General features: G+C 46.2%; 1 long non-coding RNA gene across 1 annotated transcript; it reads left to right on the top strand.

Annotated features, from left to right (window-relative positions):
• The first annotated feature begins 4068 nt into the window (after positions 1–4068).
• On the top strand, positions 4069–4547 carry LOC120573936. The gene is made up of 3 exons (XR_005641798.1): positions 4069–4133; positions 4214–4347; positions 4423–4547. It is a non-coding gene; the product is annotated as an uncharacterized LOC120573936 (long non-coding RNA).
• The last annotated feature ends 17463 nt before the right edge of the window (positions 4548–22010 follow it).

Genomic DNA, 22010 nt, shown 5'->3' with positions numbered 1-22010 from the left:
ATATATATCAAGATAATGAAAAAAATGTAAATGGGCACAGAACGACATCGCTATTCATGCACAGGTGCGACAGAGGGCTCGTGGATAAGTTCTTTTCAGTGCTGTGTTCATGTGCACATGGAATAAACCCACTAGCAACAGCCTTAGAGGGCGGAGCCTATAGGAAATAGAACTGCACAACGCATTCTCATGAATGGGTCTGTATGATATCATACAAGAATGTAAGCACACCAAAACATATGATATCCTACAAAATCAGGAGACCGCGAGCTGGTCAAATGCCGATGGGTGGTCACGTGACGCCAACTGGCTACGAACTTCATGACACCGAGGCGGCAGTTGCTTGTTTGAGCCGCTACAGAGCTTCGTGAAGCCGGCTAAAGACCTCCATTGTATCAGCGGTCGTTGGTGGTTCAGTTTCCCGAAAATAGGTGACTTTGAGCAGGGTACAAAGCACTGCGAGCTGCCGGTTGTTTTGGCAGACATTACGGATAAATATCCACAAAATATGACCGTTTTGCCGCGACGAAAGTTACGATTAGGCACCAAACGACTAGTTAAGATTAGGAAAAAGATTGTGGTTTGGATTAAAACACTCCTAAGGAACACACATTTCCTGGGTGAAAGACTTTAGTTTTCCCCAGGAAACGAACTCCGCTCCCTGGCTTGAAAGTCCCCTATGTTAACGCCCACCCATCCACCCCGTCCACCGACAGCAGCCGTCAATGTAGTGAATACAGCAAAAATCAAAACGTGACATCGCGGGACGCACCAGGGCTGCCCCCTTAGCTCCCTCCTCTTTGCGATTGGGATTGAACCCCTTGCTATTAGTATCAGGCAACACAGCTCTCTCAAACCCATTCTTCTAGGAGATGTGGACCACCACCTATCTTTATACGCAGATGATGTTGTAATCTTTATGTCACAGCCCGAACAGTCTATCCCCATTCTGTTAGATCTCATAAAGTCATTTGGTGAAGTTTCTGGGTACACAATCAACTGGCAAAAAAGCGAATTCCTGCCCCTTGGGGATAACCATGAAGCAGAATTCTTGCATAAACTCCCATTTAAAGTTGCAGACAAGCTGAAGTACCTTGGAGTAACTCTACCAAGAGATCCTAAATTAATTTTTAAACTGAATTTTCAAACAGGTGGAAAGACTAAAAGGAGATATTGGCAAGTGGCGCACGCTCCCTCTTTCTATGGTGGGTCGTATAAATGCTATTAAGATGGTCTCACTGGCAAGATTCCTATACCTTTTTCAAAACCTTCCTATTTTCCTAACAAAATCGTTCTTTAAACTACTGGACTCAATAATCATGTCTTTTATCTGGGGTTTTAAAGCTCATAAAATATCTAAAATTAATTTACAAAAACCCAGAGAGAAGGGAGGATTTGGGCTACCACACTTTCAACATTATTACTGGGCAGCAAATCTCAGAGCTCTTGCCTATTGGCAGGAAGGCTACAGCCTAGAGGTTTTAACAAACACCCCTGCATGGGTGGCCATTGAAAAGAAAGATGTCGTAGACAGTTCCCTTCCAGCTCTTCTTTTCTCAGCACATGGAACGTCTGTTAAGACAAAAGTGAAAAATCGAATAGTTCTTAATTGTTTGAAAATATGGCAGCAAATTAAGAGATACTGCAAGCTGCCTAGAACCTCTATCTATGCTCCATTGTGTCATAATCATGCATTTCCCCCTTCACTCTCGTATGCAACTTTTAATAGTTGGAGGCTGAAAGGTATGGTAGTTTTAAAAGATCTGTACATTGATAAACATTTTGCCTCATTTACTCAGCTAAAAGACAAGTTTTCACTTCCATCAACACACTTCTTTAGATACCTGCAAGTTAGGAACTATGTCCACCAAAACCTGCCTGATTTTGAATCCCTCCCTGAGGTAAGCAGGATTTGTAGTCTTATGCTTGGCCCACCGGATTCAAAACACTTGATCTCAGACTTTGTCACGATATTTTCGGAACAGGTGAACTATGCCACTCACTCTTTGAAGAAAGTTTGTGAAGAGGAACTGGGTCTCCAGATCGATGATAATGTTTGGGAGGAGAGTCTCAGTAGAATCCAATATTGTTCAATCAATGTCAGAAATCACTTAATCCAGTTTAAGGTCATGCATAGACTCCATTACTCAAAGACTAAACTACACAGAATATATCCTACTGTTTCCCCTCTATGTGATCGATGTAAGTCTGCTGACGGTTCCTTAACCCACCTCTTCTGGACATGTCCAAAATTGTATGTCTTCTGGTGTGGAGTATTCCAGTGGTTTTCTGAAATGTACAATTGTGTGTTCAAGCCTGAGCACTGTTTGGCTACTCCCTGTCTCTGTTGACTCATAGCTCCACCGTACAGCACACCATTATGTATGGTATGTTAATTGCAAAGAGACTGATTTTAAGGCTCTGGAGGTCCGAAGCAGTGCCACTCTTCAAGACGTGGCTAACAGAACTCACCTCTGTATTACGTATGGAGAAAGTCCGATATGGTATGACGGACAATCTTAAGAAATTCTACAAGATTTGGCAGCCATTTTTAGACCATCTTGCCAAATTTGATGGAGACCTTGAACAGTTGTGAGATTCACAATATGCCACTCGCCTCTTCCTTGATAAACTCAGTTTTTATTTTTATTGCAGAGTATCGGTGATGTAACAGTACATTTCATTGTTTATACGCCCAAGGTTTTTTGTTTTTATTTACTTCCTTTTTATTTACTCCTTTTTTCTTCATATTGGCATGTTATTCTACTCATAATCTTTGCCCTTTTGTATTATACTACTTTGAAAACACTTAATAAACATATTGAAAAAAAAAATTTAAAAAACGTGGAATGCTTATGAATTACAGTGCTTAACTTTTCGTAACTTTTTGAACAATTGGTTCATGAGAACAGGCTGAACTGCAGCCTTACAGCAAGCAGACAACTACGTTTTGGCTGGACCGCAGGGTCAGGCCTATGACCTCAAAACTCTGTTGCTCTGTCACTGAGTAATAAAGTTCCACTATTGGTCAGAGTGAGTGTGATAACATGAGGGTTAGAGATGGCCCGATACCATTTTTGCTTTTTTTACCAGTGTGTCATATATTTTATAGTGCTGTCAGTTAAACGCGTTATTAACGGCGTTAACGCAAACCCATTTTAACGGCATACATTTTTTTTATCGCAAGATTAATGTTCTTTTTCGCCTAGCAAAGTTTGTAGTTTTTTTCACATGCCACAGGCGAAGTGGCAATCGGGAGAGTCGGGACTTTTACCGGATGGCCGGTAGTTTTTCGAGGCCGCGAGGGCCGGTCTGATAATAGTTATACATTGCAAGCAACACTGCTGCCAGGACGAGCTGCCCTGCCACGCTGCCCGGCCGCGGATCCCGGCTGCGCGGCTGCGCGGCTGCGCGGCCCGCTTGTCAAACTGTGCAGCCTCTGCTCAACCCTTACGGCGGGCCGCAGCAGCCTCTTATAATACAAACACAGGCTAATCAGAAAGCACTAATGGTCACAACCATGTATAGAATTTTCAGAAATATAGGGTTATCAGTGAGCGGCCCCTCCCCAAATGGCATAGCCCTGGTCGGCCTATGACGTAAAGCCATCGAACACCTCTTTTTTTCTTTGTCACGTTTGGAAGTCTATTGGCGCGTTCATGCCACCTCGGAATAACAGGGACCGCCCCATTGACAAATATAAAATGGACCAACAGAGCCCGCTGCTCTGGACGGAGACCAGTGAAGGCTATTAGAAGCACTTTTCCGGTGATCACTTGCTTTACTGCGCAGCCTCCAACTGACAGAGACAACGTAAATGTGACGTGAACAACGTGTCTGAAAGTTGTAAGTCTTCTGGTAGCTGTGCCAAGAGAAATCTCAATCATTCCCAATCTTACAGAGACAGAGAGCGTAGGTAAGGAGATATCATAGGCACAGGCTAATTATTGATCACTATGTAGCAGTATGAGTTGAACTCCTAACTACCTGGTGCTCTTTTGACCAATCACTGGCTAAGGGCCCGGTATAAAAGCAGCTAGTTGTCCTCCTTCCGCCCTCTCTTGCTCGTTGGTGACGGAAGTCCTCTACACTTCCGGGTCGCTCACTCCGTGAGGTGTTTTGCTGTGCTACAGGTAGGGTGGCGGCTTGGCTGCCTCCACACTCATTGTCACGGTTATTTTGTTGCCGTTGTTATATACTGAACGCTTTGTAGATCTTCGGGTGGCGGGCCATCCTTCACCATACCGGTTGAACGCCGTAAATGAAAAGCGAGTAACACTGATAGCTGCTGCGGTTTGCATGCTCGGAGCTGCCTCCCTCTGGGTCTACTAAAATGCTGCTTGAACGGTATGTGGGCTAAATGGGGTTGGATTTATTTGTTAAACTTATTTAGTGTTAATTATTATTTTCTGTAAACGCTAGGAATGCTGAAGCCGCCGGAGATCCCTGTTAGCTGTAACACTTCAACTACTGGCTGCTGTTTTGCCTAAGAAAGCTTTTGCCTAAGAAAGCTTTTGCCGAGGCTGCTGTCTGTTGAGATTGCTGTTTTGCCTAAGGAGGCTTAAAAATCCTGAGTATTGTTGCACGCCTGTGTTGCCTTCATGGCTACTGGGCCAATGTATGAGCCACCTGCTTTTATCTGAATGAATGTAGTTGAGGGGTTTAGCTCCTTATATTAATTTGGTTGATTTAGTTGTTTCTTTCTTTTGTACTTATATTTTGTTTAGTTTTCTTTAGTTAGTTTTTTTATTTAAATATTTATTTAAAATATTTAAATAAAAAAACTATATTAATATTATAATATATATAATATATAATAATATATATAAAATATTATATTTTTCTTGGTTATGTTGTGTTAATTATAAGTGTTCTGTTTCTTGTTTTGGTACGGCTTTCTGGAACCACTAGTGGTTCTGGCCATTACATTGTATTTATATTGTGTTTGATTCCTTTCAATTTGTTTCCTTATAATCTGTTATTGATTTTTGATATTTCTTTTGTGAGTGAAACCCTTTAATTTTGTGTGTGTGTGTTTCCCATTTCTCTTCCCATTTTTTAGTTGACTGAGAGACGAAGGTGGTGGTGTTGGTGTCCGGGTGGCGGTATCTCCTTCCCGGTGTGCTGTGTTTCCCCGTGTTGATTTGCTGTGTTCACTGTTGTTTTTTTGTGTCACGGGTGACTTTCCCTGGGATCCCCCTTACCCCCTCGTACCCCTTTCTCCGCCACTGGTAAGCCTCAGCCTAATTATTTTTCCCCCTTTTTTTGGTGTGAATGTGTTTTAAATTGATTGCTTTTTAAACTTTATTGATTTTTACTGAAATAAAATTCTATTTTTGTAAGTTGAACCTCGTCTTTGGTGCTTTTGTATACTGACCTGTGTGACCTTAAATATGATAATCTAGCAATTGGAAGTAAAATCATTCATTAGTAAGTGATATCATTCTCTGGGTGAAATTCCCAGGGTGGCGTTGTCGGTGTTTGGTTTCGTCAGCTCTCGTGCCGCCACATTCTGGCGTCGTCGGCAGGATTTACAATTTAAAGCCAAGACGTGTGTTCAACTACATTTTTTTTTTTTTGTGTGTGTTTGCTCTTTTGTGGCCCAGTGTACAGGAGTTGAGGGACTTAGTCGCCCAGTTAAAAGCCGATAACGAGAGGCTGCGCCTGGAACAGGCCGCGGCTGTGCCTGGACCTAGTTCCGCCCCCCCTAGTGTGCCACCTACTGCCGTTCCCGTGGCTAGAGCCCCTACCACTGAGAGACTAGTTTTTGTGCCCCGTGACCGAAAATGTCCTATGTTTGGGGGAAGATCAGGCATTGGATTAACAGAATGGGTTGAGGAAGTGCAGGCTTGTATGAGGGCGCGTCATTTGTCCACATCCGATCAGGCATTCTTTTTGTTTGATCATTTAGAGGGGGAGGCCCGCGATGAGATAAAGTTCCGTCCTGGTGTAGAACGTGAAGATCCAGCTAAGATAATTGCCGTTTTACAGGAACTTTACGGTTCTTACGTAGCCTTGCAAGAAGTGTTTTTCTCCCGTCGGCAGCAGGAGGGCGAAACTTTGCAAGAGTTCTCCCTCGCGCTGATGAGTCTTATGACGTCGGTAAAACAGCGCGCCCCTAGTGATATACCAAACGCTGAAGTTTTGCTACGCGATCAATTTGTTGAACATGTACTTGACGGCGCCCTTCGTCGCGAGTTGAAACAGTGTGTGCGCAGGCAGCCGGCCGCTGCCTTGCTGGAGGTAAGAGCGGAGGCTATCCGGTGGGAGCGAGAGGGTTTGCCAGGGGGCGCTAGGGGTCGAAGTCACTCTGTCCCTTCAGCCCTTGGTTTTCAGTTTGGCGTTCAGAGTGACCCTCGGCCGGTTGTTAATTCACCTCCGGTATCTGAGTTGGGTGAAATGCGGGAGATGTTAAAACTGCAGCAAGGGCAGCTTGACCAGCTCACTCAGAGTATTGCCCGCTTGCAGAGTTCTAACCAGCGTGGTCGTTCATCTTATAATGGCCCCATAATATGTAGGCGATGCCAGCAGCCTGGCCATTTTGCTAGGAAGTGCGAAGGAGAATGTGTTCCTGTTCGTGCACACTTCCCTTCATCTGCCCCTCCCCCTTTTAATAGGCAGCTTCGCCCTGCGCCGGCGTCGGAAAACTAGCGCCCGCCGAATTGCAGAGCCACAGTTCGGAGGGGGCAGCCACTGGCTCAGTTGTTTTTAATGTTCGGGCTGAAGCTTCCAAGTTGATGTCATCTTGTCCCCATCTAGATGTGTGTATGGGTGGGGTCGAGGTCCCTTGCTTGGTGGACACTGGTTCAACGGTCTCCACGGTCACAGAGAGCTTCTTCCTTCAGCAGTTTGAGCCATGGGGTCCTGAGAGGCTCCAGTCTTGTCACTGGCTGCAGCTCAGAGCAGCCAATGGGCTGGCTATTCCTTACATTGGCTAATTGGAGCTCGACATTGAGCTTTGTGGTAAAGTAATGCAGCGGTGTGGTGTGCTGGTAGTTAGGGATCCCCCTGGTGGTGTGGCTTCTCAGGTCCCTGGTGTTCTGGGGATGAACGTGATCCGCCGGTGTTACCGAGAGCTTTTCAGTCGGCATGGCTTGGCCATGTTTGACTTACCCATGGTTGCCAACGGTCCAGAATCTGTGGTGAAGGCATTACAAAAGTGTCAGCAGGCCAGTACTCGTTTTCCTGACGATGCAGCTGGTAAGATAAGGGTGCGAGGCAGGAAGGCTTGTCGGATTCCTGGCGGTACGATGAAGATCGTCCCCGCCACGTGTTCAGCGCAGTAATCTGATGCTACTGTGCTGTTTGAGCCTCCAAGCTCGGGCCTTCCAGCTGGACTTCTTGCATCTCCTGCATTGGTGCGTGTAGTAAGGGGTACTGCCTACATTCCAGTTGTCAATGTGGGTACTACTGATGTGTTGCTCTACCCACACACCATTGTAGGTACCCTGGATGAGGTTTGTGTCGTCAGCTTGCTCACCGGAGTCACAGAGGTGCCCGCCGGTGTGGCTACAGTGGCATCTCAGACTGCTGCTCTCACAGTGCAGGATCAGGTAGATGCCATGGACCTGTCATCATTGTCTGCTGAGGAGCAGGGTCCGGTGAGGTCTCTTCTTTAGCGATACAATTCCGTCTTTTCTGCCCACGACGGGGACCTTGGGTGCACCAACCTGATTACCCATGACATTCCTCTCGTAGACGACGTGCCTGTCCGGCAACGCTACAGGCGCATTTCGCCGTCAGAGTACGAGGTGGTTAAAGAGCATATTCATCAACTGCTCGAGTCACAGGTAATCAGGGAGAGTAGTAGTCCTTACGCTAGCCCCATTGTCCTCGTCAAGAAGAAGGATGGAACCCTACGAATGTGTGTTTACTATAGGCAGCTCAACTGTAAAACTCGGAAAGATGCTTTCCCTCTTCCTCGCATTGAGGAATCTTTGGATGCACTGACAGGGGCCCGCTGGTTCTCTACCTTGGACCTGGCCAGCGGGTATAATCAGGTCCCAGTTACTGAGGCAGATCGGTCCAAAACTGCATTTTGCACTCCATTTGGGCTTTTCGAATGGAATCGCATGCCCTTCTGGCTCTGTAACGCCCCCGGCACTTTTCAGCGGTTGATGCAACGGCTGTTTGGTGACCAACAAAATCAGTCTTTGCTGCTCTATCTTGATGATATTGTAGTCTTCTCCTCCACAATCCAGCAACACTTGGAGAGATTGGAAGTGGTGCTGAGTCGGCTGGAACAGGAGAATCTTAAGGCAAAGCTCACCAAATGTGCCTTTTTCCAGCAGGAGGTGCGTTACTTGGGGCATGTGATATCCAGTGAAGGGGTGGCCACAGACCCCAGCAAGGTGGAGGTGGTAGCTAACTGGCAGGCTCCCACGACAGTTTCAGAGCTGCGGTCGTTTCTTGGGTTTTGCCTGCCGCTATTACCGCCGCTTTGTGGAGGGTTTCGCTAAGTTGGCAGCCCTCTAACACAAGCTGGTGGCGAATCGGCCAACCAAGTCCAAGAGGAGGGCAGAGCAAGCATTTGTTGACAACTGGACGGAGGAGTGCCATCGCAGCTTTGAAGCACTGAAAACCAAGCTCACAAGTGCCCCGGTGCTTGCTTATGCCGACTTTTCCCTTCCCTTCATTGTGGAGGTGGATGCAAGTCATGGTGGCCTTGGGGCAGTGTTATCACAAGAACGAGATGGTAAAGTTAGACCCATAGCCTATGCCAGCCAGGGCTTGAGGCCCACTGAGCGTAACATGGTGAACTACAGCTCCATGAGATTGGAGTTTGTGGCCCTCAAATGGGCCATGACCGAAAAGTTTCGGGAGTACCTGCTGGGCCATAAGTGTGTGGTTTTTACTGATAACAATCCACTCAGTCACTTGTCATCCGCTAAGCTTGTTGCAACAGAGCAACGTTGGGCCGCCCAGCTTGCATCATTTGACTTTGAGGTCAAATACCGCTCCGGCCGGAGTAACAGGAATGCGGATGCTCTATCTCGTCAGTACCCCCCTGGCCCAGCCAATATGGAAGCTATGCTTCCCGGTACATCACTCCCCGAACCTTTACAGCAGGCCCTTCAGGGAACACGAGTTGAAGCAACCCAAACTGCCATGATGGCCCTGCCTCATCACACCACTTCTGATATCTGTGCCTTGCAAAAGGCTGATCCAGTTATCCAGGAGGCTCTTGTGTTTTGGAGACGTGAGCAGCGTCCCAACTTTGAAGAGCGTCAAAGGGCATCTCGGCCCGTATTGGTGTTGCTTCAGCAATGGGATCGGTTGGTTGAGAGAAGTGGTGTCCTGTATCGCCAGGTGTTTCGGCCTGATGGTGGGGAAGTAGTGTTGCAGGTGGTAGTGCCTGTCTCCTTAAGGGAAGAGGTGCTGACTAAGGTCCATCAGGAGCATGGCCACCAGGGCGTAGAGAGGACATTGGAGCTTCTACGCCAATGCTGTTATTGGCCTGGGATGTCCTCAGACGTGTCTCTATGGTGTCAGTCCTGTGAGAGGTGCCAAGTCGCTAAGGACTCTCGACCTGCCAAGTCTAGTTTTATGGGGCACTTGTTGGCCTCGCGGCCTAACGAGATTGTAGCCATTGACTACACCATGTTAGAACCCACCCAGGGTGGTTTGGAGAATGTCCTGGTCATGACTGATGTGTTCAGTAAATACACACTTGCTGTCCCTACCCATGACCAACGAGCCCCCACTGTGGCTCAAGCTTTGGTGGTGGAGTGGTTTTCAAAGTTTGGTGTCCCAGCCCGCATCCACTCTGACCAGGGCCGCAACTTTGAGAGCTCCCTCATTCAACAGCTTTGTCGCCTTTATGGCATTGAAAAGTCTCGCACCATGCCATACCATCCGGCTGGTAATGGCCAGTGCGAACGGTTCAATAGGACGCTCCATAACTTGTTGCGGACTCTGCCAGTGTCTCGGAAGAGAGACTGGAGTTCCTGCTTACCACAGGTCCTCTTCTCCAATAACACTACTCTCCATCAGGCGACTGGCGAATCCCCATTTTTCTTAATGTTCGGACAGGAACCCAGATTACCGGTGGACTTCCTGTTGGGCAGAGTTCAGGATCCTGTGGGTGGTCACATCCATGAGTGGATTCAGGAACATCAGACCCGCTTACAGCTGGCCTTTGAAGGTGCTACTGAGCGGCTGCGGGTTGCTACAGAGCGTCGCAAGAACAACTATGATCAGCGAGTGAGAGCTGTGCCTCTTAATTTAGGCCAGCTAGTGTGGCTTCGGGATTTTACTGCACGGGGGCGTCATAAGCTACGTGACCTTTACGGTCCTGTGCAGTACAGAATCCTTAAAGTGCCCAGAGAGGGAGGGTCAGTGTATACAATTGCACCAGTGGACGAACCGACAAAGGCCAGACAGGTCAATCGTGCACTGCTGAAGGCCGTGGTTGGAGCGTATCCTTTAAGTGGCTCTGCCTCACCTTGTTCACCTCTCGTTGACTCGCCTCAGTCAGAGGATGAGCTGTCCAGGGATGATCTGTTTGTTTTGAGGCATGAGGCTCCTCTGGTAACTCCCACTCAAGTGGTTGCTGTCACTCAAACCACCCCTCAGTTGCAGCCCCCACACACTGCCCTAGTACCTACTGGGCAAGGTACTTTAGTGACTTCTACTACCAGGGCAGCGGAGAGACCCACTGTGTCTTCTGCTCCCCTGCCTACATCTTACACTGCAGTCAGTGAAGTGACCATACGTCAGACAGCACGGTCAACTGCTGTCCAACATTCCAATGTCTATCACCTTCCACGACCACTAGGGGCAGCGGACAATGCTACCAATCCTTCTGGTCCAGTGTCCAACGCAGTAGTAGCCCTTTTTCGACCTTGGAGCTAGTATAGAGTATCTTTGGTTGTATTTGTCCATCGTCGGGGCGACGATGCAAAAAGGTGGGGTAGATTGTAGCAGTATGAGTTGAACTCCTATCTACCTGGCGCTCTTTTAGACCAATCACTGGCTAAGGGCCCGGTATAAAAGCAGCTAGTTGTCTTCCTTCCGCCCTCTCTTGCTCGTTGGTGACGGAAGTCCTCTACACTTCCGGGTCGCTCACTCCGTGAAGTGTTTTGCTGTGCTACAGGTAGGGTGGCGGCTTGGCTGCCTCCACACTCATTGTCACGGTTATTTTGTTGCCGTTGTTATATACTGAACGCTTTGTAGATCTTCGGTTGGTGGGCCATCCTTCACCATACCGGTTGAACGCCGTAAATGAAAAGCGAGTAACACTGATAGCTGCTGCGGTTTGCATGCTCGGAGCTGCCTCCCTCTGGGTCTACTAAAACGCTGCTTGAACGGTATGTGGGCTAAATGGGGTTGGATTTATTTGTTAAACTTATTTAGTGTTAATTATTATTTTCTGTAAACGCTAGGAATGCTGAAGCCGCCGGAGATCCCTGTTAGCTGTAACACTTCAACTACTGGCTGCTGTTTTGCCTAAGAAAGCTTTTGCCTAAGAAAGCTTTTGCCGAGGCTGCTGTCTGTTGAGATTGCTGTTTTGCCTAAGGAGGCTTTTGCCGGGACTGCCACTGCTGCTATTTAAAAATCCTGAGTATTGTTGCACGCCTGTGTTGCCTTCATGGCTACTGGGCCAATGTATGAGCCACCTGCTTTTATCTGAATGAATGTAGTTGAGGGGTTTGGCTCCTTATATTAATTTGGTTGATTTAGTTGTTTGTTTCTTTTCTTTTTATTTTGTTTTCAATTTAATTAAAAGTTGTACTTATATTTTGTTTAGTTTTCTTTAGTTAGTTTTTTTAATTTAAATATTGATATTTCTTGGTTATGTTGTGTTAATTATAAGTGTTCTGTTTCTTGTTTTGGTACGGCTTTCTGGAACCACTAGTGGTTCTGGCCATTACATTGTATTTATATTGTGTTTGATTCCTTTCAATTTGTTTCCTTATAATCTGTTATTGATTTTTGATATTTCTTTTGTGAGTGAAACCCTTTAATTTTGTGTGTGTGTGTTTCCCATTTCTCTTCCCATTTTTTAGTTGACTGAGAGACGAAGGTGGTGGTGTTGGTGTCCGGGTGGCGGTATCTCCTTCCCGGTGTGCTGTGTTTCCCCGTGTTGATTTGCTGTGTTCACTGTTGTTTTTTTGTGTCACGGGTGACTTTCCCTGGGATCCCCCTTACCCCCTCGTACCCCTTTCTCCGCCACTGGTAAGCCTCAGCCTAATTATTTTCCCCCCTTTTTTTGGTGTGAATGTGTTTTAAATTGATTGCTTTTTAAACTTTATTGATTTTTACTGAAATAAAATTGTATTTTTGTAAGTTGAGCCTCGTCTTTGGCGCTTTTGTATACTGACCTGTGTGACCTTAAATATGATAATCTAGCAATTGGAAGTAAAATCATTCATTAGTAAGTGATATCATTTTCTGGGTGAAATTCCCAGGGTGGCATTGTCGGTGTTTGGTTTCGTCAGCTCTCGTGCCGCCACAACTAACATGCTAGTTAACATTAGTAATTAAACCTAAACAGCTAACGTAAGTCGAAACTGCCTGCCAGCTTCTCCTGTACTGTACGGTAATTCCTCTACTATGCGACAGTAAGTCACTTGGTTATGACACAATCGTTAGCCTATTTTTATAAAAGCGTCTGCTACGGAGCCATAACGTCAGATACAAGGTAATGGAGCCTTTTATACATTCTCGTGTTTCTTTAGAAATAAACAATGGACAAATAGAGTCTTTAAACGCTTCAGATGTAAAGTTATTCGCTGTCAAAGTGACGTCAAAATGAATGCTAGTCAGTGGAATGCTAACGGGAGGTGATCTCTTTGTAGCATCAAAATGGCGCCATAGGAGGTTCGAGTTCTGAAGCGAAGCTTACCCCCCTTGGACCACCCCCGTGGTTACGTTGTTTTTCTGACTGGCAGCGTTCACATGGTCGGGATGTGTGTTCTTCTTCTTCTGTTATATTGGTGTTTGGCATAACAACTTGTTGCATGACTGCCACCAACGGTTGGCCTTAGCTTTTAGATCATCAGGTGTGTGAAAACATGAAGGCCACAATAACAAAAGATTTTCTGCTGTTTTCTTATGCGAGCATACAAACAGCACATCGCCAGGTGTTTGTTTGTGTTATCTGCAGGACAACCAACGGGAAAAGACACAGATAATGTGTTAATGAATAATTTGAAACATGTTATGTCTTTGCATGTTTATTGGCAGAGGCATTTGTCCACAATAAACAGTTTATTGTCATTGAAATATTTTCAATCGCCTCCATCAAACGTCAGTAGTCAACAACGCGTCACCAACTGGGAAACTCGGCTAGCAAAATTCAGCCCGAGTTTCCCAACTCTGATTCCCACAGGAAGTGTCATGAATGGTGACGTTTTCACTCGGAAAAACGTATTTCCGATGTCCATGAACGCACGGTATGTTAAAAGACAGTGTGTGAGTCTGATGATGGAAAGCCAAAAAAGAAAAGGGAAAGGTGGATATTTGAACCGTTTGATAGCACTAATATTTTATTATGTTTCAACAATTGTGTACTACTGTCCCTGTATGGATGTGATATTATTTCTATCTTTGTTGTCTGTCTGGCTCAGGTTAAAGGTAATACTGTATTTGAAGTCTTTTATATAGGCCTTAGTGGTCCCCTAATACTGTATCTGAAGTCTCTTTTATATAGGCCGTAGTGGTCCCCTAATACTGTATAAGAAGTCTCTTTTATATAGACCTTAGTGGTCCCCTAATACTGTATCTGAAGTCTCTTTTATATAGACCTTAGTGGTCCCCTAATACTGTATCTGAAGTCTCTTTTATATAGGCCTTAGTGGTCCCCTAATACTGTATCTGAAGTCTCTTTTATATAGACCTTAGTGGTCCCCTAATACTGTATCTGAAGTCTCTTTTATATAGACCTTAGTGGTCCCCTAATACTGTATCTAAAGTTTCTTTCCCGAAATTCAGCCTTGGTGCAGAATTACAGCCACTAGAGCCAGTCCCAATGAGCTTTCCTTAGGATGTGCCATTTCTGTGTCTGTAGATATTGAAGAGGAGAGAGGGGGGGGCAAGGTGGAGGGTGGGGGTGTGGCCTTGACCAACTGTCACTTTGCTCATTTGAAAGCCATGATGTCTCTCTCACATGGGTGGGCCAAATTCTCTGGGCGGGCAAAGCAGAGAAAGGGGAGGTAACCTCATAAGCAAGATTCCAGATCGGCCCATCTGAGCTTTCATTTTCTCAAAGGCAGAGCAGGATACCCAGGGTCAGTGTAACGTTTATCAGTTCAATTTTCTAAGCACAAACGGACATTTGGAAAAACAGAAAAATGGGTTCAAATATCCAATTTTTCTTTTTTTCTAGGGTGTAGCCTACAGATGTGGTGTTTGTAACTACATACTAAGGCTAGATATTTTGTGGATTGTGCTACAAAACTATCAACCTCCGTAGCACTAAATTTGTAAAAAAAAGTTCAAGTACAGCCCTGCTAGTGTTGATGGCTAAACTGAGTATTGTAATAAACACTACGAAACATGATGTACTCAAATTTACCTTAAATTACCCGTGAAAACATACAAACCCACTTAATTTATATTAAGTGGTCCTTAGTTTTTATAAAATAGACCCTTAATTTTACCTTAAAATGCCATTTTAAGGTGTCACCCCTTAATCTAGCTACATGTCAAGTAAGGAGTTCCCTTTATTTGTTGTGATTAAGGACTAATTAAGGACACTGTAAGTATATCTTAATTTTATTTTAAGGTGTCAATTCAGGGATTCCTTGATTAAGGAGGGAAATCAGAAAAGTAAGGGTTAAATTCAGAAGGTTTTTCTCCTTAATCGACCTTAATCTATGCACATTTGTACTTAAAAACTACTTAATTATAGAAGGGTTTTAAGGTCAAAAGTAAGGCATCTATAAGGGGTGATATTAAGGGGTTTTGTTTGGTAGTGAAACATGTCTGTATATTTCACCAGATGGAACCAGATGGAATTTATCTAGAAGATGATATCACCCACGACACATTTTTCCCATGATCAAACGGATCCTTCCAGACAGAACTAATGAGAAATCAAGGATCATTTGGCGTTTGTGGATCAGCCACAGACTTTGCTGGTGTGCATCCTGGTGCGCATCACACATCTACGATCAACCAGCTGCCCTACAATCAACTAGGCCAACATCTGCTGCAAAGGTACACCACTCCCCCCCACCCCACCCCAATCCAATCAAAGTCCTATGGAGGCACATACTTTATGTCTAAGTAATTCAACAAAGCATTAAGACAGGCTTCTCCATTTTTTTTGTCATAGGCCCCGTCCAGCACCAGCAGTAGCCAGCTCATCTATTGCCTTTCACAACTCCCAAAAGAAAAACAGGGCAATAAGAAAGCAAGTGTTTGTGTGCGATATCGATGATGTCGGAAAAATGTGCCCATATAGTATGTGTTCATTTTATATCAGTTACACCCACCTAATTGATATGAACGTTCTTATATTGATACTAAATACTGATTTATGTGTCTGCAGCTTCTGTACGTGTGAGCATCTTGGATGGTGGGGGGGTAGACCATGTTGCCACCACTGTCCAGGAATACCTTAATTCGGGGGATCTCTTCACTATTTGCGACAGCAAATGCATAAACATTATGGATTCAGCTGAAACAAGAAGTATGTTATCTGCTGAAAAATTATCATTGTAGTGTAATGGATTACTGCATGGAAGACTGAGTTTGCAAAAGAAGTTACACTTTTGTGTTATCAAACTGTAAATACTCCAGGCTGCATCATGTCGTGTGTTCATGTGTCATGTATTTAGTAGTTACACTGTAGCAACGTTATTTTGCTGGTTGATTGATAATGAAATTAATGTGATTGGAGAATCTTACACTTACATTAAGTTTAGTTCATGGTTTCATTGTTGGTTTAATCATTTGTCAGTTCTTTCAGATGTAGCTTTTTCCTTGCTTTCACAAGACTTAACTGTGTTTTCTATTTCTCTCTGTCATCGTCAGCCTTGGACTTTTGGAAACCCCCCAGCAGGAAGGTCTATGCCGTGAAAAGCACAGATCAAACCAAGCTGCACAAACAGGGTGCACCTTCTAAAAAAATGAGATGAGATGCAGCACTTAAAGAATCATCCATAGAAATGCATGGGGTTAGTTTCTACTGCCAATATGGTAGTAGTCTCTACACATATCCTGCCCCTGAATAGACCCCTTGCAAACACGTGACCACGACCACGTGACGACGCCATGACGGACGGCAGAATCACCGGAAGCACAAGCTAAATAGTGTAGTAGACGAGCGGAAAGTTTCATTAGTTTCAAATAAATAACACTAAATAAAATGTAATAATAATAATTATACTATCTTCTTCTTCATGGCTTCTTCAGACATTGTTTAAATTCACCTACCCTGGTCCCTGTCTCGATCCTGCCGGTATCTAGCTTGCCCCGCTAGCCGTTAGCCGTTAGCTCCGCGGTGAGTGTAGTCGCCAGCGCTTCTGTGATAATCATCCCAATAACAATCCATGGGGGGGGTGGTGGTGTGGCTATGTCTTCCAGTTACTGAAGGCTAGCTTTAGCTTGCGCCTTGGAGCAGCAAAGTTCATCTGCCTGTTGCCCCTCTGTCTGTCTCGTTCTTTCCAACTCTTGAGGCTAGTTCTTCGTCTGTATACCGGATTAATAAATAAGGGACGACCCATATAACTAAAAAAGGCTCTTCTGTGTGTTGTATATCTGCTATATTCTCCATAGTTACGTTACTCCAAGCTTCTTCCCTTGTAAACAAATCTGCTCTTCACTCTTCACACACTACGCTCCGATCGGCACACTACTGTTTACCTTTTCTTGCTACAACTAGCAGCTACTACCGCACTACTGTTTGTTTTTTTTAGGGGGGAATACACTTCAATACGTGACACGACCTGTACTCTGGAGGACATAACCACACCACCGTGGATTGTTATTGGGATGATTATCACAGAAGCCTGTCTGAATACACTCACAGGACGGCAGCTAGCAGCTAACGGCTATCAGCTAGCAGGGCAAGCTAGCTACAGGCACGTACCGTTGTTCACTGGCTGAGCCGATGTAACTCTCTAATGGATGCCTGAATGCATCCCAGCTCTGGGAAATAATTCATCACAGGCTAATCCATGCAGTAAATCACGGAGTATTAACCACACATAATGTAACATCTAGCCATCGTCTTATCTGTGATTCTATTCGCTGTTGATCGGTGGATATTTCGACAGCTAGCTGGTCGGCTAACCGGGGTAGGAGCTTTAGGAGATTTAATTCAGTTGTTTGTTCAGTTACATGATCAAGGGAACGGCTTACTTTTTGGGATATGTAGGTCAGTGAATAACCGATGATAGTTATGTGGGACCTGTTAGCAGGAACAGCTGGTTAGCACGGCAGCTAGCTGGGTGAGGAAGTTTTATTATTATTATTATTTATCAGTCATTTAAAACAGAAAGGCAATACATACACATGCTTGTGTTGGTGAGGATTACTCTGCAGATTGTGTATGTGACTCGTGAGAACAAGAACAGCGAACCATACACAGTATATAAGCAGCGAACACGTTCTCGTTTGACTCTCGTTCTCCGTCTACAGAATAGCTCTTCCGCCGTCCGTCATGGCGTTCATAATTCGCGGGAGTAGAGTGTGACGTCACGTGCAAAGGGTCTATAGCAAAATAGCTGCCCAATAACTGCCCAAAGTGTGCTGCAGAGTGGGATGATTTGCCTAAAAAGACTTTGTTTTTACCCTCTGCATGTTAAATGTTTTTGTAAGCAGTTGTCAGCATTTTTAAAAGTTTATCACATCTTCTGACTGTTAAATTCTTTTTGGGGGGGTGGGGGTCTGTTTGCAGAAGCGAACAAGCTGAGGATTACGACTCTTCACTGGAAAACCTGGATACTCTAATTGAGATCAAAAGTGCAACTGCAGCCATGCGAGATGATGTGGTGGAGAAATTTGACAGCATTATTGTTGATGTTAGTCAAATGAAGGGTAGTCTTAATCAGGCTGAATGAACCAAACAATGAGTGCAATATCTGAGAGTGTTCAGGTTGTTTCAATTCTGCGAGTGTCTGTGACCTGCAGAATGTGCATGCAGATCCCTGATACTTTCTTGCTGGTGAAAGCTTGCTGTGGCCAGCTGGCAGAGTGTGGAGAATGTGTGCAGAAATACCTCAATGACAATGACGTGTGTCTTTATTGTAAGGCCATCTTCTTCTCTAACAAACTTGTTCAATTTCAAACTAGTTTAATGTCGGCACCCTCCAGCATCTCTGGTTAGATTCTCACAATGGAAACATAGGGGAAAAGGTTTCAGTTGTTAGGTTTACTGCAAATCGGGAATTTTCAGACACATTGTTTAGCCAGGTCAGAGGTAAAAACACAAGTAAATTGTACGAGGAGTACAAATAAACGTAGAGGGCACTGTACATGTTTTAAGACTCACTTGTGTAATACTGCAGTTAATGAAGTTGTCACGTTCCGCTCCTGTGTCATGCTTGTGTTTTGTTTTTTGTTTCAGGTCATGTTCACATTTCTGTTTTTATTGTGAAGGTTCCCTGTTGTTTCTTGTGTTTTCTGTTTACTTCCTGTTGTCAGTGATTGTTCATCCCCGCCCTAATGTTCTGCACCTGTGTCTCATTATCCTTTCTGTTTAGTGTATTTAAGTTCAGTCTGTGAGTGTTGTCTGACTTTTGCAATAAACATTTTGCAACTGCGTACCTGAGTTGTGCATTGTGGGTCCATTTACCTGTGGTTGTGTCAGTACAATCTCGCCACAACATGGACCCCGCCAACTCCGACGAGGTACAGAACACGCTACGAGCCCAAGGACAGCGGATTCATCAGTTTGAGGAAGTGCTGTCTGCTATCCAGCGGGAGTTGCGTGGGATGGCGGAGCGCCAGCAGGGCTTCCAGCGGGCCGTTGGCGATCAGGTTTCCCTTCTGTCAACACAGTTCCAGGCTATCCAGTCTGTGTCCACGCCGACCGTCGCTCAAGGCTCCTTGGACCCGGTTTCTGCCACTGGACTCTCGGGAGGTGTGGATCCTGCTGCTCCGCCCGTCCAGTCATCTGCTGGTTCTCCTGCCATGCCTCACCTGTCTCGTCCCGAGCGTTTCTCCGGTGAGTCTGGTGACTGTCGAGCATTCCTGACGCAGTGTGGTTTACACTTTGAGCTCCAGTCAGTCCATTATCCTACGGACAGAACTAAAATAGCCTACCTGATTTCTCATCTGACTGGACGGGCTGAGGCGTGGGCTACGGCTGAGTGGGCCAGGAATTCGCCTCTGTGCAACTCGTTTGCTCTCTTTTCTAAGACTTTTACCCAGATATTCCAGCACGTCACTCCGGGTAGAGAGGCGGCCCGGATGCTGGTACATCTTCGTCAGGGTCGGCGGAGAGTGGCTGATTACGCCATTGAATTCCGCACGGTGGCGGCAGAGAGCGGTTGGAATCAGACTGCTCTTATGGATGCTTTTCTGTGTGGTTTGTCCAGCGCGCTGAAAGATCACCTGGCCGCATTAGATCTTCCTGAGGACCTCGACGCTCTCATCGCGCTGGCCATAAAAATCGACAAACGGTTGTTTGAACGTGAGAAGGAGAGAGGTGCCGTCAAGACTTCATCACGGAATTACGACGTGTCTTTTTCCGGTGGGCGTGGCATGCCCTCATCGCCTCCTCAACCTGTGGGTTCGCCGCGCAGGCTGCAAGGGGGGAGGAGCCTATGCAGCTGGGCAGAGCACGCCTCTCTCCCGAGGAGAGATGGAGGAGGATCCAGGACGGCGTCTGCATCTACTGTGGAGAGCGTGGCCATTTCATTGGACGGTGTCCAGTAAAAGGAGAGGCTCGCCAGTGAAAGAGAGGGTCCTGGTGAGCCATACTTCTGTTACTAACAGCCCCTCTCGCCCCTTATTTACTGTGACTGTTGCCTCCACGGAGATCTCCAGGCCTCTGAAGATTATGGTGGATTCTGGGGCTGACGTCAGTCTCATGGCTATTTCTCTGGCTAGAGAATTGAGACTGAGGTCTATTCCGATTCCTGTTCCGCTGAGTGCTACTGCGTTGGATGGTCGGTTTCTATGGCAGGTAACTCATCGAACCTCTCCTGTCACTCTGAGTTTTCCTGACCATCATACAGAGACTATGACATTTTTCCTGGTTAACTCCTCTCTCCCTCCAGTTATTCTTGGATTTCCCTGGCTCCGTGAACACAACCCTCTTATTGACTGGACCATGGGGGTTGTCACGGGATGGGGGGTGGATTGTTCCAGTAAGTGCTTCCACTCCAGACCGGCTGGGGGCTCGGAGGGGGTCGTTCCCTCACCCTCCCTGGGTGGGGTGTCTATGGCTCCGGTTTCTACCCCGATTGACCCTGAACCTTCCGTTCTTCCTGCCGTACACCCGGAGGTTACGGTGACGGAGAGGGTTCCTGACCTGTCATCTGTACCGTCCTGTTACATGGATTTAGGGGAGGTGTTCAACAAATCCAGAAGGGCCCGCCTGCCTTGCCCTCATCGGCCTTATGACTGTCCTATCGACCTGTTGCCTGGGACCGCACCTCCCAAGGGACGTCTGTACTCTCTGTCCTCGCCTGAGATTCGGGCGATGAAGGATTATATTGATTCAGCTTTGGAGGCTGGTATCATACGACCCTCGTCTTCACCGGCCGGAGCTGGATTCTTCTTCGTGGGGAAGAAGGACGGGTCATTGCGACCCTGTATAGACTACCGTGGACTCAATGACATCACCGTGAAAAACAGGTACCCCCTCCCGTTACTCTCCTCCGCTTTTGAACTGTTGCAAGACGCTACTGTGTTTACCAAGCTTGACTTAAGAAACACATATCATCTGGTGAGGATTAGGGAGGGGGACGAATGGAAGACTGCCTTTAACACTCCTACTGGACATTATGAGTATTTGGTTATGCCTTTTGGTATGACCAATGCCCCTGCTGTTTTTCAAGCTTTTGTCAATGATGTTCTTCGAGATATGCTAAATGTCTTTGTGTTTGTGTATCTTGATGACATTCTGATTTTTTCACGTAACCTTGCAGAACATATTAACCATGTCCGTGCCGTTCTACAGAAACTGCTGATCAATGACCTGTTTGTCAAGGCGGAGAAATGTGAGTTTCATGTTCCCAAGGTTTCTTTTCTGGGTTATGTGGTGGCCGAGGGGGTGATGAGCATGGATCCAGAGAAGGTCAAAGCTGTCAAAGAGTGGCCTGTCCCCACTAACCGCAAGGAGGTTCAACGGTTTCTGGGGTTTGCTAATTTCTATCGGAAGTTTATCAGAAATTTCAGTTCGGTAGCTGCACCATTGCATAAACTGACCTCTTCCAAGTCCAGGTACGAGTGGACCCCTCAAGCACACTCTGCCTTTCGGGTCCTGAAGGAACGTTTTGTGTCGGCTCCTGTTCTTACCATGCCTGATCCCGGCCGACAGTTTGTGGTGGAGGTGGACGCCTCAAATGTTGGGCTGGGTGCTATCCTGTCTCAACGCCTTGCCTCGGATGGTAAGCTTCACCCCTGTGCTTTTCTCTCCCGGAGATTGTCACCGGCTGAAAGGAACTATGATGTTGGCAATCAGGAGTTGCTGGCGGTGAAAGTGGCGTTGGAGGTGTGGAGACACTGGCTGGAGGGGGCGGAGCATCCATTCTTGGTGTGGACAGACCACAAGAACCTGGAGTATCTGCGATCTGCGAGACGCCTGAACTCCTGTCAAGCCAGGTGGGCTCTGTTTTTCAATCGTTTCAACTTCTCCCTGTCATATCGTCCCGGTTCCAAGAATGCCAAACCCGATGCTTTGTCTCGACTGTTTGATACTGACTCTCTCCCTAAATCAGACGGGACCATTCTTCCTGGTTCCTGTGTCATTGGTGCTGTGTCATGGGAGGTGGAGGAGCGAGTGAAACGTGCGTACCGTTGACTTACCTGTCCCGTTCGGCTGTCCGGCGGACTATTATTTGTCCCTCCCGAGCTCAGGTCTCAGGTCGTCCATTGGGCCCACACCAGTT

This window comes from Perca fluviatilis, chromosome 15 (assembly GCF_010015445.1).
Source record: "Perca fluviatilis chromosome 15, GENO_Pfluv_1.0, whole genome shotgun sequence".
Classification (NCBI taxonomy): domain Eukaryota; kingdom Metazoa; phylum Chordata; class Actinopteri; order Perciformes; family Percidae; genus Perca; species Perca fluviatilis.
The sequence above is the reverse complement of the archived record's forward strand: the minus strand, read 5'-3'. Positions and strand labels throughout refer to the sequence as shown.